The sequence below is a fragment of the Hordeum vulgare genome, chromosome 3H (genome assembly GCF_904849725.1).
Source record: "Hordeum vulgare subsp. vulgare chromosome 3H, MorexV3_pseudomolecules_assembly, whole genome shotgun sequence".
In the NCBI taxonomy this organism is placed as follows: Eukaryota; Viridiplantae; Streptophyta; class Magnoliopsida; order Poales; family Poaceae; genus Hordeum; species Hordeum vulgare.
In genome coordinates, this window is record NC_058520.1 from 107,778,335 (window position 1) to 107,794,572 (window position 16,238).

Consider the following 16,238-nt stretch of genomic DNA (forward strand, 5'->3'; position numbering starts at 1 on the left):
TGGAGCAAGGTATAGTGGGCACTCCGGGATCACCAAGTTTTGTAGGAGTTCCACCTTTGAAAGTGTAATTGGCAAGCATGGTGGAGATCTCAAGATCTGGTATCTTCTGTTTATTAGTCACCATATCTTTCATGTACTCGGCATACGCAGACATTTTGAGCATCTCAATTAACCGCATATGTAGAAAGACGGGTCTTATCATCTCAACGAAGCGCTCAAAATCCTCATCATCCTTTTTCTAGGATGGGTTAGGAGGAAAGGGCATGGGTCTCTGAACCCATGGCTCCCTTTCTTTACCATGCTGCCTAGCAACAAAGTCATTCTTATTGTATCTCTAAGGTTGTGGGTTATCACGATTAACCGTAGGTTCAATCTCCACATCCTTATCATTGCTAGGTTGAGCCTCATTATGAACATCGCTATCCATATTGTCACCAGGTTCATGTTCATCACCAGATTGTCTTTCTGCATCAGACGCAGAAATATCATTTTGTTCTTCAGGTGTGACAGTATTTGGTGAACTGACATGTAGGTTTCTATCATCCTTCTTCTTCTCGTTAGGATGACTGGGTGTATCAGCATTAATTCCTTGAGAATATTGATCAATTCTCTAAGGATGGCCTTCAGGATACAAAGGTTCCTGAGTCATTTTGCCTCCTATAGTAATGACTCTGACAGAGTTGTCATTTAATTCATTGAGCAAGTCATTATGAGCTTTAAGAACTTGTTCTACCTGAGTAGTAATCATAGAGGCATGTTTACTCAGAAGCCTCAGATCATTGACATTTCTGTCTACACAAGCACTTAAATGACTAAGCATACGAGTACTTTGTTCCAAATGTCTGCTAACATGAGCATTGAAACTCTGTTGTTTGGCAACAAAGTTGTCAAATTCATCAAAGCATAGGCTAGCAGGTTTATCAAAAGGAATATCACTCTCATCAAACCTACGCAGAGAAGTTACTTCCACTACCTGTATCGGGATCTAATTCCAGAGAAGTTACTTCCACTCTCATCGGACCATGGATCTCTTCGATAGGTGGTAGATTTTTGACATCTTCAGATCTAATGCCTTTCTCTTGCATAGATTTCTTGGCTTCTTGCATATCTTCGGGGCTGGGGAATAGAATACCTCTTTTCTTCGGAGTTGGCGCTTAGGAGATCGCTCGGGAATAGTCCAAGCATTATCGTTGATCAAGATGTTATTGAGTAGAATCTCAGCTTGTTCTATAGTTCGTTCCCTAAAAAACACAACCGGCACATCTATCTAGGTGGTCTCTAGAAGCATCAGTAAGTCCATTATAGAAGATATCAAGTATCTCGTTCTTCTTAAGAGGGTGATGAGGCAAAGCATTCTGTAGCTGGATGAGCCTCCCCCAAGCTTGTGGGAGACTCTCTTCTTTGAGTTGAGCAACGTTGTATATTTCCTGCAAGGCAGCTTGCTTCTTATGGGCAGGGAAATATTTCTCACAGAAGTAATCGACCATATCCTGGGGACTACTCACACATCCAGGGGCAAGAGAAGTGAACCAGGCTTGAGCATTATCCTTTAGAGAGAAAGGAAACATCTTAAGGATATAGTAGTAGCGGATCTTCTCCTCACTAGTGAAAAGGGTGGCTATATCATGTAGTTTGGTAAGATAGGCTACGACCGTCTCAGACTCATAACCGTGGAAAGGATCAGATTCGACTAGAGAGATTATCTCAGGGTCGACAGAGAATTCATAATCCTTATTGGTGATAAAGATAGGTGAAGTGGCAAACTTTGGGTCGTATTTCATCCTAGCTTTCAGAGATTTTTCCTTCCACTTGAGAAGTAATTTCTCAGCGTCATAGGCATCCTTACACGCAAGAAAATCCTTAGCTATCTCTCCCTCCATAACATAACCCTCAGGTATATCACGCAATTCATATCTAGGAGAGCTAGATCTAGCAGGAGCAAAAGCAGGTTCTATCTCAATAGTATCGGCATTTTCGGAAGCATCACGAGCATTGGCAGTAACTCTAGCAATATGAGCATCAAGGAATACCCCTAGTGGTATATCAGGCAAAGTAGTATCTCTAGCAGTATCAAGCATAGCATCATTAGGCAAAATAGCATTTCTAGCATCATCTGGCAAAGCGGTATCAAGCATAGCATCATCAGGCATAGCATCTCTAGCAGTATCAGGCATAGCATCTCTAGCAGTATCAAGCATAGTATCCCTAGCAGTATCAAGCATAATATCTCTAGCAGTGGGTGGTGTCACAAACTTACTCATAACTGAAGGTGAATCACGTGCAGAGCTAGATGGCAGTTCCTTACCTCCCCTCGTAGTTGAGGGCAAAACTTTGGTTTTTGAATCTTTCAGATTATTCATAGTGATCAGCAGATATAAATCCCAAGTGACTCAGAGAATATAGCAATCCCCTTCCCCGGCAACGGCGCCAGAAAAATGCTGCTAGCAGTGCCCCAACAATGACGCTAGAAAGATGATGCTGACGTGCAACTATTCCTGACTTTATGCCTCCATGACAATGGAGCCAGAAAAGAGCTCGTCTCAATTGCTCAACATTTAGAAATTGTCTTGCAATAGCCCACCAGTGCGTGGGTTCGCGGCAGTTTTCGAGGGTAGAGTATTCAACCCAAATTTGTTGGTTCGCCCGACAGGAAGTGAAAGGATACTCTCAAGTATTAGCAGCTGAATGTGTCAGATTGAACCACACCTGAAAGATTAGTATCTGCAAGAAAAGTATCAGTAGCAAAGTAGTATGATAGCAACGGTGCCAGAAACGATCTATTGATGGCAGACTATTCCTAACTGTTGTATCAATGGCGCCAAAAGTTGCCCGTGGACGGGAAATATTCTTTCCCGGTAACGGTGCGAGAAAAAGTATTGTAGCAGGTAGCAGCAATGTAACGAGTAACAACAGTGGCAAGGAACAGCAGTAGTGACAGCAGAAGCAAGTAGCAACAGTAGCAAGTAGCAGCAGAAGCAAGCAAGAGTAGTAACAAGCAACAGTAGTAACAGCAGCAGAGCAAAACAAGTAACTACAGCAGTGGGACAAACTCGTAGGCAATGGGTGGGTGATTTGTTTGGATGACATTCATCATGCAACAACTATAACATGGAGAGATATGTGTCTAGCTCCCGTTCGTCAATGCGATGTAGGCATGCATTCCGTGTGTCATCATACGTGCTTAGGGAAAAGAACTTGCATGACATCTATTGTCCATCCCTCCCGTGGCAGCGGGGTCCAAAAGGATACTACGGGATATTAAGGTTCTCCTTTTAATAAAGAACCGAAACAACGCATTAGCACTTGGTGAACACATGAGATCCTCAAACTATGGTCATCGCCGGGAGTGGTTCCGGTTATTGTCACTCCAGGGTTTCCGGGTCATAACACATACTAGGTAACTACAACTTGCAAGATCGGATCTAAAACACACATATATTGGTGACAACATAATAATTTCAGATCTGAAATCATGGCACTCGGGCCCTAGTGACAAGCATTAAGCATGGCAAAGTAGTAGCAACATCAATCTCAGAACATAGTGGATACTAGGGATCAATCCCCGTCAAAACTAACTCGATTACATGATAGATCTCATCCTACTCATCACCGCCCAGCGAGCCTACGAATAGATTACTCACGAACGATGAAGAGCTTCATGGAATTGGAGAGGGAAGAAGGTTGATCATGACGATGGCGACGATTTCCCCTCTCTGGAGCCCAAAACGGACTCCAGATCTGCCTTCCAGATGAAGAACAGGATGTGGCGGCGCCTCCGTATAGTAAACACGATGAAATCTTCTCTCTTGATTTTTTCGGGACGAAAGTGAATTTATAGAGCTGAGTTTGGGGGAGGCACAGCCACGTGGGCCCCACAAGCTTGGTAGCCGCCACCAAGGGGTGGTGGCTATAGGGCTTGTGGACCACTGGCCCATCCCCTCCGGTGGATCTTTGCACAGGTATTTTTCATATTTTCCAGAAATATTCTCCGTAAATTTTCAGGACGTTCCGAGAACTTTCATTTCTGCACAAAACAACACCAAGGCAATTCTGCTAAAAACAGCGTCAGTCTAGGTTAGTTCCATTCAAATCATGCAAATTAGAGTCCAAAACAAGGGAAAAAGAGTTTGGAAAAGTGGATACGATGGAGACGTATCAGTTACCCATTGGGCTTACTAGTTGGTGAACATGGTGACCTATACACTACTCATTCAGGTCAGATTCCCATTGGCATGGCCGCCAAAGGGCCGGTCCAAGCCAATGCCAAGTTTTTTAAAGAAAACTCTCCATACGCCTATAACGTGGTTTTTGAGAAAAAGATAACAAATTGATAAATAAACCCCTTAAAAATAGTTAGCTCACTAGAAGTCGAATTAATGTTGATGGAGTAGCCACGTGTAGGGGAATTTTTTTGCACTATTTAATCAAATTAAAGTGTTTATGGCCTAAATAGATAAATTCCTCACTTGTTGGATTAAACGTAAAACTAATTAGAGTTATCGGACTAGTTATTCACTCAGTTTTGATAATCATGTTGATGCAAAACAAATCAAAGAGGCCCTAATTATGGTTGTTGCTTTCATCTTTAAAGGTCTCTTTGGAATGCATGGATAAAATACATGATTTTCTAATATATGCTACATATAAAACAAATCCACGTGAATGGCTAAGAAGATGCTTTTGCGTGTTGCACGGGGAATGTCAGGAAATTAAGAATAATGATTACTTGGTTAGACAGTAAACGTAAGATATCTTCTTAAATGATCTTTCCACCACATTATATCTCATGTTTGGTTTATTTGAATATAATATCATATTCCTTGGTATACAACACTGTTAGGGCATATTCTTTGCAAGTGGTTTTAGTGATTGATGACAGTGCCTGTGCAGACTAATCGTGTGCATTGAGCATTTTAGATAATTCTTATCTAGGAAAAATACGATGCGATGCCCCTTAGAGTCTCTCGAATACGGTTGATTTCTACGTTTCTCTTTCGTGGTTTTGAGTCCTAGGAATGTCATACTATTAAGAGGGGGTCCACGTCGGAAAGGTTTGGGTGGAAGCATCACGTACACATTTAGTGCACCGCCTTTCACTTGCTACAATGGAGCTCCATCCCTATATTTGATGCATATGCAAATAGGCCAGCGGTAGTACCGCTCGTGTCAGCGATAGTACCGCTCTAAGAGCATGGTAATTTTTTACTACCGCTACATGAGCGGTACTACCGCCCTCAGGGCGGTAGTAATTTTTTTACTACCGCTCAGAAGGACTTTTTTCATATTCCCCCCCCCCCCACAGTAGTAGGCACGGTAGTATTTTACTACTACCGTGGTTGGGGAGATGCAGAGCGCTAGTACCGCTCCTAGCAGTGGTAATACCACTTGGCTATTATTGTGGCGGTTGGGTAACGGTTGGATTTTACCCCCCTAACTATATATAGGTGTCTTCTTCCTCTAGAAGCTCATTGATGATGCAACAAAAGACCTTCCAACGGTGCCAGAAACACGTGCTGACGGCAGACTGTCTTGATTCTCCTCAGCAACAGCACCAGGAATCCTTCTGCTACGGCTACGCCTTTAGGGACTTCCTAGGAAAATAAGCAAAGGATTTCCCCGTGGCCTTGGAACCATGCGTTGGTGTTCCCTTGAAGCGGAAAGGGTGATGTAGCACATCGGTGGTAAGTATTTCCCTCAGTTTTGAGAACCAAGGTATCGATCCAGTGAAGGAGTATCACAAGTGCCTCCACAAACACAAAAAGTTTGCTCCCAACGCTATGAAGGGGTTGTCAATCCCTTATAGATTGTTTGCCAAGTGAGAAGTTGAAGCAACAAAGTAACAAAGCAAAGTAAAAGCGGAGGTGTAAACGACGGGTGTGAATAGACCCGGGGGGCGTAGTGTTCACTAGTGGCTTCTCTCATGAAAGCAAGTAGACGGTGGGTGAACGAATTACTGTCGAGCAACTGATAGAACCGCGCAAAGTCGTGACGTCATCTATGGCAATGATTATATCTATAGGCATCACGTCCAAAACAAGTAGACCGATACTTTCTGCATCTACTACTATTACTCCACACGTCGACCGCTATCCATCATGCATCTAGTGTATTAAGTCCAAAAGAACAGAGTAACGCCTTAAGCAAGATGACATGATGTAGATGGACAATCTCATATCTACGACAAATCCCACCTTGTTACCCTTGATGGCAACTACATGATGTATGCCTTGCTGCCCCTACTGTCACTTGGAAAGGTCACCACATGGTAGGAACCCAAAAGCCAAGGCTCGGAGAGACTTACAAGGATATCAAATCATGCATATTAGAAATCAGCAAAGACTCAAATATATATCATAGATAATCTAATCACAAATCCAAAATTCATCGTATCTCGACAAACACACCGCCAAAGAGGATTACATCGGATAGATCTCCATGAAGATCATGGAGAACTTTGTATTGAAGATCCAAGAGAGAGAAGTAGCCATCTAGCTACTAACTACGGACCCGTAGGTCTGAAAGGAACTACTCATGAGTCATTGGAGGGGCGATGATGTTGATGAAGAAGCCCTCCAACTCCAAAGTCCCCTCCGGCAGGGCACCGGGAAGGGTCTCCAGATGAGATCTCGCAAAAACAGGAACTTGCGGCGGCGGAACTCCCGATCTAGGTTTCTTTCTGGAGGTTTCTGAATTTATAGGACCATATGGCGGTGGAGTTGCATCAAGTGGGCCTCCGAGGGGCCCACAAGCTTGATTGGCGCGACCTAGGGGGGTCGCGGTGACAGGACTTGTGGCGCCCTCGAGAGCCCCCTCCGGTATCTTTTTCTTTCGGTATTTTTGATATTTTCCATAAAAAATCATCGCGAAAGAATTATTCTGTTTGGACTCCATTCCAAAATCAGATCTGAAAAGAGTGAAAAACACAGAAAAAACAGGAACTGGCGCTTGGCACTGAGTTAATAAGTTAGTCCCAAAAAGATATAAAAGGTAAACAAAACATCCAAATTGACAAGATAACAGCGTGAAACCATCAAAAATTATAGATAGGTTTGAGACGTATCAAGCATCCCCAAGCTTAACTCCTGCTCGTCCTCGAGTAGGGAAGTGATAAAGAATGAATTTTTGATGCTTTCATGCTACCTAGCATAGATGTCCTTTGTAACTCCTCTTATGTGACGTGAATGTTCAGATCCATTAGATTCAAAACAATAGTTTTCTATTGACGTGGAAACAATAATATTTCAAGCAAACTAGCAAAGTAATCATGAACTTTCAAAATAACAAGGCCAAAAGAAAGTTATCCCTACAAAATCATATAGTCTGGCTATGCTTTATCATCATTGCACAACGAATTTAAATCATGCACAACCCTGGTATTGGCCAAGTAATTGTTTTCACACCTTTACTTTCTCAAACCTTTTCAACTCTCACGCAATACATGAGCGTGAGCCATGGTTTTAGCACTATAAGTGTTGTGGAGTGTGCTGGAGGTTGCAAGACAAACAAGGAGAAGATGATCACATTAACTAGGCATATCAATGAGCTATGGAGATGCTCATCAATAGATATCAATGTGAATGAGTAGGGGTTGCCATACAAATGATGCACTAGAGCTAAGAGTATGTGAAAGCTCTTAAAGAAAACTAGTGGGTGTGCATCCAACTTCCTTGCTCATGAAGACCTAAGGCAATTTTGAGGAAGCCTATCATTGGAATATACAAGCCAAGTTATATAATGAAAATTTCCCACTAGCTATATGGTGGTGACAAAACGAGAGATTCTCAATCATGAAGATCATGGTGCTTAATATGCACCAGTGTGGAAAAAATGGTAGCATTGTCCCTTCTCTGTTTTTCTCTCATTTTTTTTTGAATGGACTCTTTGGCCTCTTTTTTTATTTTTTTTGATGGGCTCTTTGGCCTCTTTTATTTCCTCACATGGGACAATGCTCCATCAATGATGATCATCACACTTACAACTCAAAACTTAGAGCAACGATGACTCTATATGAAATGCCTTCGGTAGTGTACCGTGACAATGATCTAGCATGGCATAGACATAAATGGAAACATCATGCTAGCTAATTATGATCATGCAATGGCAATGTAGACGTGGTGGCACATGTCATGGTGGTAGTTGCATGGCAATATATCTCGGAATGACTTTGAAAAAGCCATAGTAGGTAGGTATGGTGGCTGTTTTGAGGGAGGCTAATGGTGGGTTTTGTGCACCGGCGAAAGTTGCACGGCACTAAGAAGACAGTGATGGTGGAAGGTGAAAGTGCATCTAAACCATGGACTCAACATTAGTCATGAAGAACTCATATACTTGTTGCAGAAGTTTTATTAGTAATCGAAACAAAGCATTCAACGCATACTCCTAGGGGAAGGGTTGGTAGGTATAAACCATCGCGCGATCCCGACCGCCACACAAAGGATAACAATCAATAGACTAATCATGCTCATACTTCATCACATAGCGGTTCACCATACGTGCATGCTATGGGAATCACTAACTTCAACACAAGTATTTCTAGATTCACAACACCTTACTAATATAACTTCAATATTACCATAACCACAACTCAAAACTAGTTGAGATGAATCAAACTTCTCTAACTATTCAATGCACATGAAGGTGGAATTTTTCGTATCCCTTTGGATAACTACCCCGTTTGAGACTACTTTCAAAGCATAGATCAGCTACCAAGCCACGCACCGCCATGCTCTAAAAGATGTAAGTGAAGCACATAGAGCAAAATCAACTAGCTCAAAAGATGTAAGTGAAGCACATGTGAGCTAAATTGTCTACCAAAGGATATAAGTGAAGCTCGACAAAATCACGGTGAGTGCATGTCTCTCTCTCTCTAGGTGTGCAGCAAGGATGATTGTGACACAAAAAAATAAAATTCTCCTACGATACAAGACGCTCCAAGAAAAACACATAACATGTGGTGAATAAAAATATAGCCCCAAGTAACGTTGCCGATGGATTGAAGATGAAAGAGGGGATGCCTTCCCGGGGCATCCCCAAGCTTAGGCTTTTATGGCATCCTTGAATCTCTTGGGGTGCCTTGGGAATCCCCAAGCTTTATCTCTTGCCACTCTTTATCTTTTTGTCCATAAGAACTTCACCCAAAACTTGAAAACTTCACAACACGAAACTTAAACAGAAACTCATGATAACATTAGTATAAGAAAGCAAACCACCACTTCCTTAGGTACTGTAGCAAACTTTAATTCTACTTATTCTGATGTTGGGTTAATGTATTTTCAATCTTCCATGGCTAATACCCCCTGATACTATCCATAGTTTCATCAAAATAAGCAACCAACACAACAAAAACAGAATCTGTTAACAGCAGACCAGTCTGTAGCAATGTGTATACTTCATATACTTCTGGTACTTCAAAAATTCTGAAAACTTCCGACAGTGTGAAGAATTTGTGTAGCAATCAGAAGCAAAAAAGAATCAACTCAAAAGCTCTTACAGAGAAAAACGAAAATTCGTTTCGTGAGCAGAAAGTTTCTGTCTTTTCCAGCATGACCAAACGATCATCCCCAAGACTAATCATAACTATTTTTCTTGGCACAAACGCAAAAAGAAACACAAAAAACACAATCATAACAGACTTATGAAAGTGTGGAAAACACAAAACAGAAAGAAAAAGGATAGATTCCTTGGGTTGCCTCCCAACAAGCGCTATTGTTTAACGCCCTTAGCTAGGCATAAGGTGATGGAATCACGTATAGTCATCTTTGGTGCTCAAACCATAAGTAGCGTGATCATTTATCATCTTAAGATCTTCATATTTATTGGATGACTCACCACTAGCTTTAGGAACAAAAACAGACTTGCCGGTCTTTTTGAGAGAGAGATTTGGAGTATTTTTCATAGCGGCAAAAGCGGAACCCAAGTTGGTTATGACATCTTCTAGTTTGCCAATTCTAGAAGAATCATTAACTATAAGTTCCTTCTCCCTTAATTTTTTCAAAAAAATTCCCACTTTGGATCCGTACTGAGTAATTTGATTGTGGATCTTTCTATCCAAACCCTCAATAAGTTCAACTTTGGCAATTTTGTTTTCAATAGCGTCAAGCCTTTGCATCACGTGTTCCAAGGTTAAGGTAGTTCCATTAACCATGAGCGGGGGTGAGCCTACCAAATTCATGATAGCTCCATAGGACTCAACAGTATGGCTCCCCAAAAAATTCTCGCCTACAATGGTATCAAGGATATACCTATTCCAAGGAGAAATTCCAACATAGAAACTACGAAGAAGAACGGTAGTGGATTGCTTAGGAGTAGATCTACTTTGAGCATTGCAAATCCTGTACCAAACGTCCTTTGAATTTTCCTCCTCATTCTGCCTAAAATTAAGAACTTCATTCTCAGGGGTATCGTTTGGAGTGGTAGGTCTAGCCATTGATAGATTATCTCACACACAAACGAGCAGGAAGAGGGAGAGTGAAACGGGCAAAATAAAAACGGCAAGGGATAAAGGCAAAAAGGGCAAAAAGGCAAAATAAAACAGTAAAGGAGAAAGGCAAATGAAAACGGCAAATGTGAAGTGGGGGAGAGGAAAACAAGAGGCAACTAGCAAAAATAGGTAAATGCAGGAGATGAGTTTGTGAGACCTACTTGGATAGATCTTGATCTCTCCTTCCCGGCAACGGCGCCAGAAATACTTCTGGTGATGCAACAAAAGACCTTCCAACGGTGCTAGAAACACGTGCTGACAGCAGACTGTCTTGATTCTCCTCAGCAACGGCACCAGGAATCCTTCTGCTACGGCTACGCCTTTAGGGACTTCCTAGGAAAATATGAAAAGGATTTCCCCGTGGCCTTGGAGCCTTGCGTTGGTGTTCCCTCGAAGCGGAAAGGGTGATGTAGCACAGAAGTGGTAACTATTTCCCTCAGTTTTGAGAACCAAGGTATCGATCCAGTGAAGGAGTATCACAATTGCCTGCACAAACACAAAAAGCTTGCTCCCAACGCTATGAAGGGGTTGTCAATCCCTTATAGATTGTTTGCCAAGTGAGAACTAAAAGCAACAAAGTAACAAAGCAAAGTAAAAGCGGAGGTGTAAACGATGGGTGTGAATAGACACGGGGGCCATAGTGTTCACTAGTGGCTTCTCTCATGAAAGCAAGTAGACGGTGGGTGAACGAATAACTGTCGAGCAATTGATAGAACCGCGCAAAGTCGTGACATCATCTATGGCAATGATTATATCTATAGGCATCACGTCCAAAACAAGTACACCGATACTTTCTGCATCTACTACTATTACTCCACACGTCGACCGCTATCCAGCATGCATCTACTGTATTAAGTCCAAAAGAACAGAGTAACGCCTTAAGCAAGATGACATGATGTAGATGGACAATCTCATATCTACGACAAAGCCCACCTTGTTACCCTCGATGGAAACTACACGATATGTTCCTTCCTTCCCCTACTGTCACTGGGAAAGGTCACCACACGGTAAGAACCCAAAACCAAGCACTTCTCCCATTGCAAGAATCATAGATCTAGTTGGCCAAACAAAACCCAAGACTCGGAGAGACTTACAAGGATATCAAATCATACATATTAGAAATCAGCAAAGACTCAAATATATATCATAGATAATCTAATCAAAAATCCACTATTCATCGGATTTCGACAAACACACCGCCAAAGAGGATTACATCGGATAGATCTCCATGAAGATCATGGAGAACTTTGTATTGAAGATCCAAGAGAGAGAAGAAGCCATCTAGCTTCTAACTACGGACCCGTAGGTCTGAAGTGAACTACTCACGAGTCATTGGAGGGGCGATGATGTTGATGAAGAACTCCTCCAACTCCAAAGTCCCCTCCGGTAGGGCACGGGGAAGGGTCTCCAGATGAGATCTCGCGGAAACAGGAACTTGCAGCGTCGGAACTCCCAATCTAGGTTTCTTTCTGGAGGTTTCTGAATTTATAGGACCATATGGTGGTGTAGTTGCATCAAGTTGGCCCCCGAGGGGTCCACAAGCTTGATTGGCGTGACCTAGGGGGGTCGCGGCGACAGGGCTTGTGGCACCCTCGGGACCCCCCTCCGGTATCTTTTTCTTCCGGTATTTTTGATATTTTCGATAAAAAATCATCGCGAAAGAATTATTCCGTTTGGACTCTCTTCAAAAATCAGATCTGAAAAGAGTCAAAAACACAGAAAAAACAGGAACTCGCGCTTGGCACTGAGTTGATAAGTTAGTCCCAAAAAAGATATAGAAGGTAAACAAAACATCCAAAGTTGACAAGATAACACCGTGAAACCATCAAAAATTGTAGGTACGTTTGAGATGTATCACTCACCTCTTAACCCCCCAAGATTCATTGTTGCTCCATAAGCTTATTCCTGCTCGATCTCTCTCCCTAGCCTATCAAACTTGTTGACTTTCTAGGGATTGCTTGAGAGGGTCTTGATCTACACTTCCACCAAGAGATATTTGATTCCCCCCACTAATCCCTTGCGGATGTTGTTACTCTTGGGTGTTTGAGCACCCTAGATGGTTGAGGTCACCTCGGTGCCACACTCCATTGTGGTGAAGCTTCGTGGTCTAGTTGGGATCCTCCAAGCTTTGTGTGGAGATATCCCAAACCTTGTTTGTAAAGGTTCAGTTGCCGCCTTCAAGGGCACCAATAGTGGAATCACGGCATCCCGCATTGTGTGAGGGTGTGAGGAGAATACGGTGGCCCTAGTGGCTTCTTGGGGAGCATTGTGCCTCCACACCGCTCCAACGGAGACATACTTCCTGTCAAAGGGAAGGAACTTCGGTAACACATCCTCCTATCCACCGATTCCACTTGCGGTTATCTCTTACCTTTACTTTATACTTATTATAATTGTGGTGTATTACTTGCTTACACTTATTATCCTTGTAGTTAGCATCATATAGGTTGCTCACCTAGTTGTTAACATAGAGAATCTTGTGTTGCTAACGCTAATTTGTTAAGATAAGCTAAAGATTGGTATCAGAGCCACGTCTCTCTGTTAAGGGCTTGACCACCCGAAGAGGATGGTTGACAATGGTGAGGTTCGGCCCGAAGGGTCTGAGGCCGTGGAGGTGGTTTCGGTCACACAGGACGATTTCAATGAGGCCATGGCTTCACTCAAGACGTCCGTGACGACCGAAGTCAAATACATGCTAAAAGAATTACTTGAGGGGATGAGGAATTGTCCCGACCCGTTGCTTGTGGTGAAACCCACCTCATCGGTGTCTGAGGCCAATTCCGATAAGGAAGCGGTTAAAGGTACTAAAACTTCCTCCCCTCATGACAAGAACGGCACGGGGACGTTTGCCTCGGTTCCCCCTCCCCCGGTCTATGGAGGACCGGTTCCTAACCCGCATATTAATAGCCTAGGACCTCTTCCAAAACTTGTTAAAGGTGATTTCGCTAATTGGATTTTTTCCATCAAGTCTCATTTGAATCATAGCTCAACAAATCTTTGGAGAATCATCGAGCAAGGCTATTACCCTCATGATCTAAGGAACATTACTCCAAGAGAAGACGCGGACAACCAATACAATCATTCCGCATTGTTCATCCTTCAATATGCGGTTCCACCAGAAGATCTCCCACACCTGCGCCCCTTCACTCGTGCAAAGAATTGTTTGGATCAAATCATGGTGCTATGCAAGGGGAGCTCAAGCATTCAACGATCTAACTTTGAAGTGGTCCTTGATCAGGCCAATGAGTTTGTGATGTTAGAAGATGAGGATCCCTGTGATCTCTATCAAAGGGTGACTCCCCTTGTTGTTGCTCTCCAAGATCATGGGAGTAAATATACATATGACACTTGGATCAAGCGCAAGTTTGTCAAGGCCATCATGTCTTTCAACAAAGCCATGTCTTCCGTCATTCGGCAAAGACCAGATTTCCAATCCTTGACCTCAGGGCAAGTGTTGGATGAGGTCATTGTTATGGATATTATGAACAAGACCGCCGACAATGCCCTTGCTCGTATTCGGTCAAAAACGGCATCACCCAACCTTGCCCTAAAGACCAATGCCATTTTTGATGAAGAAGAAGAGGAAGATGGGTGCCCCGAAGACACAAAATATGCTTATCATGAGCACATGGCTCTTGCTTCAAGGCAGTTCTCGGGAAACAAAAGAAAATCAAGTCCCCACTTCGCCAAGGACAACTCAAGTGGGTCCAAGAACAAACAACGAGTACGGACATGTTACAACTGCGGCAATGTGAGTCACTTTGTGGCAGACTGTCCTTATGAGAAGAGGGAAGACAACGGGGGCAATCTCATTCGCAAGGACAGGCCCAAGTCTTTCCCTAGCAAGAACACCTTCACCAAGAAGACTCATCCAAGGGGCTTGGTGGCCCATGAAGAGTACACCTCCGGTGATGACGAAGATGATACAGGCCGTGAGGGGATGGCAACATGTAACAACTAAGATGCGGCCCTTTCCTATTTTGGGGGCGATGCCCCAAAAGGGAAAGAGGTGCATCTAAGCGTTTCGCAAGCGAGATAATCATAGCGAATACATAAATGAAGAATGACAAATAGGGCATACATTTTCCATTTGACATAGTAATATAAGGTTTACATCCACACAATTATTCAGACAAGTTAGTCCCGCTACGGACTACATGAAACAAGGAAAAGACTATGATATCCCACATGCCGGCCCACGATCACGACCACGGCCTCAGTCCTCCGGATAGTTCACGTACACACGGTCGTTCTCCTCATCGTACTGCCACGCCAGTGCGTGCCATCCGGATCTCCTGCGTCGGGCATACGTGTACCTATTGGGGTGTTGTAGTAAACTGTGAGCCACGGGGACTCAGCAATTGGATGATCTTGGTACCAAAACTAGTCAAGTTATTAGGTGAGGAAGGTTCAGTGTATAGGTGGCAGCATCCTAAGCTTATATGGTGGCTAACTTACGTAGATCAGAGTTATTGATATGGTGGTCTACGCGAGCGGTCGAAGACTAGGTGATCACTAAGTGATCCTGAACACCTACTTACGTCAAACATAACCCCACCGTGTTCCTGATCGAAGAGAGGTCTTCGAAGGAGACAGTCAAGGTTACGCACAGAGTTGGCAGTTTTATTAGAGATAATTCAAGTTATCTAGAACCGGATGTTAACAAATTATCCATGTTTGCCACATAACAGGGGGCACGGCTTTCCGAAATATTAAACCCTGCAGGGGTGCTCCAACTAGTCCATCACAAATGGTCATGGGTCGCAAAGTAATCCTCTATCACGAATCTCGTGATCTCGTCGGATTCCTTAGAGGAAAACCTCATGTTTGAGGAGACCCAAAGTTTCACCGGGATTCTTGTACGCAAGATATATCGCTAAGGTAAGACAAACCTAGTAGGACCTCCCGACGTGTCGACGACCCCGATAAGAGACGCGTATCTCAGTCCAAGGACACGCCGGATAAGCGAAGCGTACGGTGGCCAGATAGAAATCTCCCGAGTAGCCCCGGGTTGGCCCAGCACGGTGCTCTAGTTTGGACCAACACTCACGAGGAGCACTGGCCCGGGTTGTTGATTCATTCCTCGGGGTAGCTATTCCCTATGCAAATTATTATTAGGTGATTAGAAAATTAAGAACCAATGTTGGGTCCTGCTAGACAAGCCTTAACACTACACGATTTATCAAGGGGGTCCCCATAACAACCCCGAACGTATTAGGAGCGATGAGTTATGGAAACAAACACCGGTAGCCAAAACAAAGGCAACAATAAGCCGGCAAAAGGCTAGGCCTTCCGCCATTTACCAAGTATATAGGTGCATTAATTAAATAACAGTTTAATCATAATGATATCAAAATTACTCATGTTATGACATGAGACAGCTGGCACCTACAACTAGCAAAGCTAATCATTAGAAGCTGAGCAAGCCTACTTAGCCAAACAACATTAGCTAGGAGGGGAAGGTGTTTGGGTTTCATGGCAATAACAGGAAGCATTTTTATCAAGTGGTAGGCAGCGAGGATATATCGAAGGAAACGTGATTCTAAGCATAACAAAGCTAGATACGGTATTAAGGTCACGGTTATCTTGCTTGTGATGTCTTCATCTTGGAACTGCTCTTGATCGTTCTGCACGTACTCTCTAGAATCCATGTATTCGCTCTCCGATCCCGGTGCTACCCAAGATAAAATAACAACCAATGAACAACAACACCACATGATGCGATAGAAAAAATGATGCATTAGATGAAATGATGGAG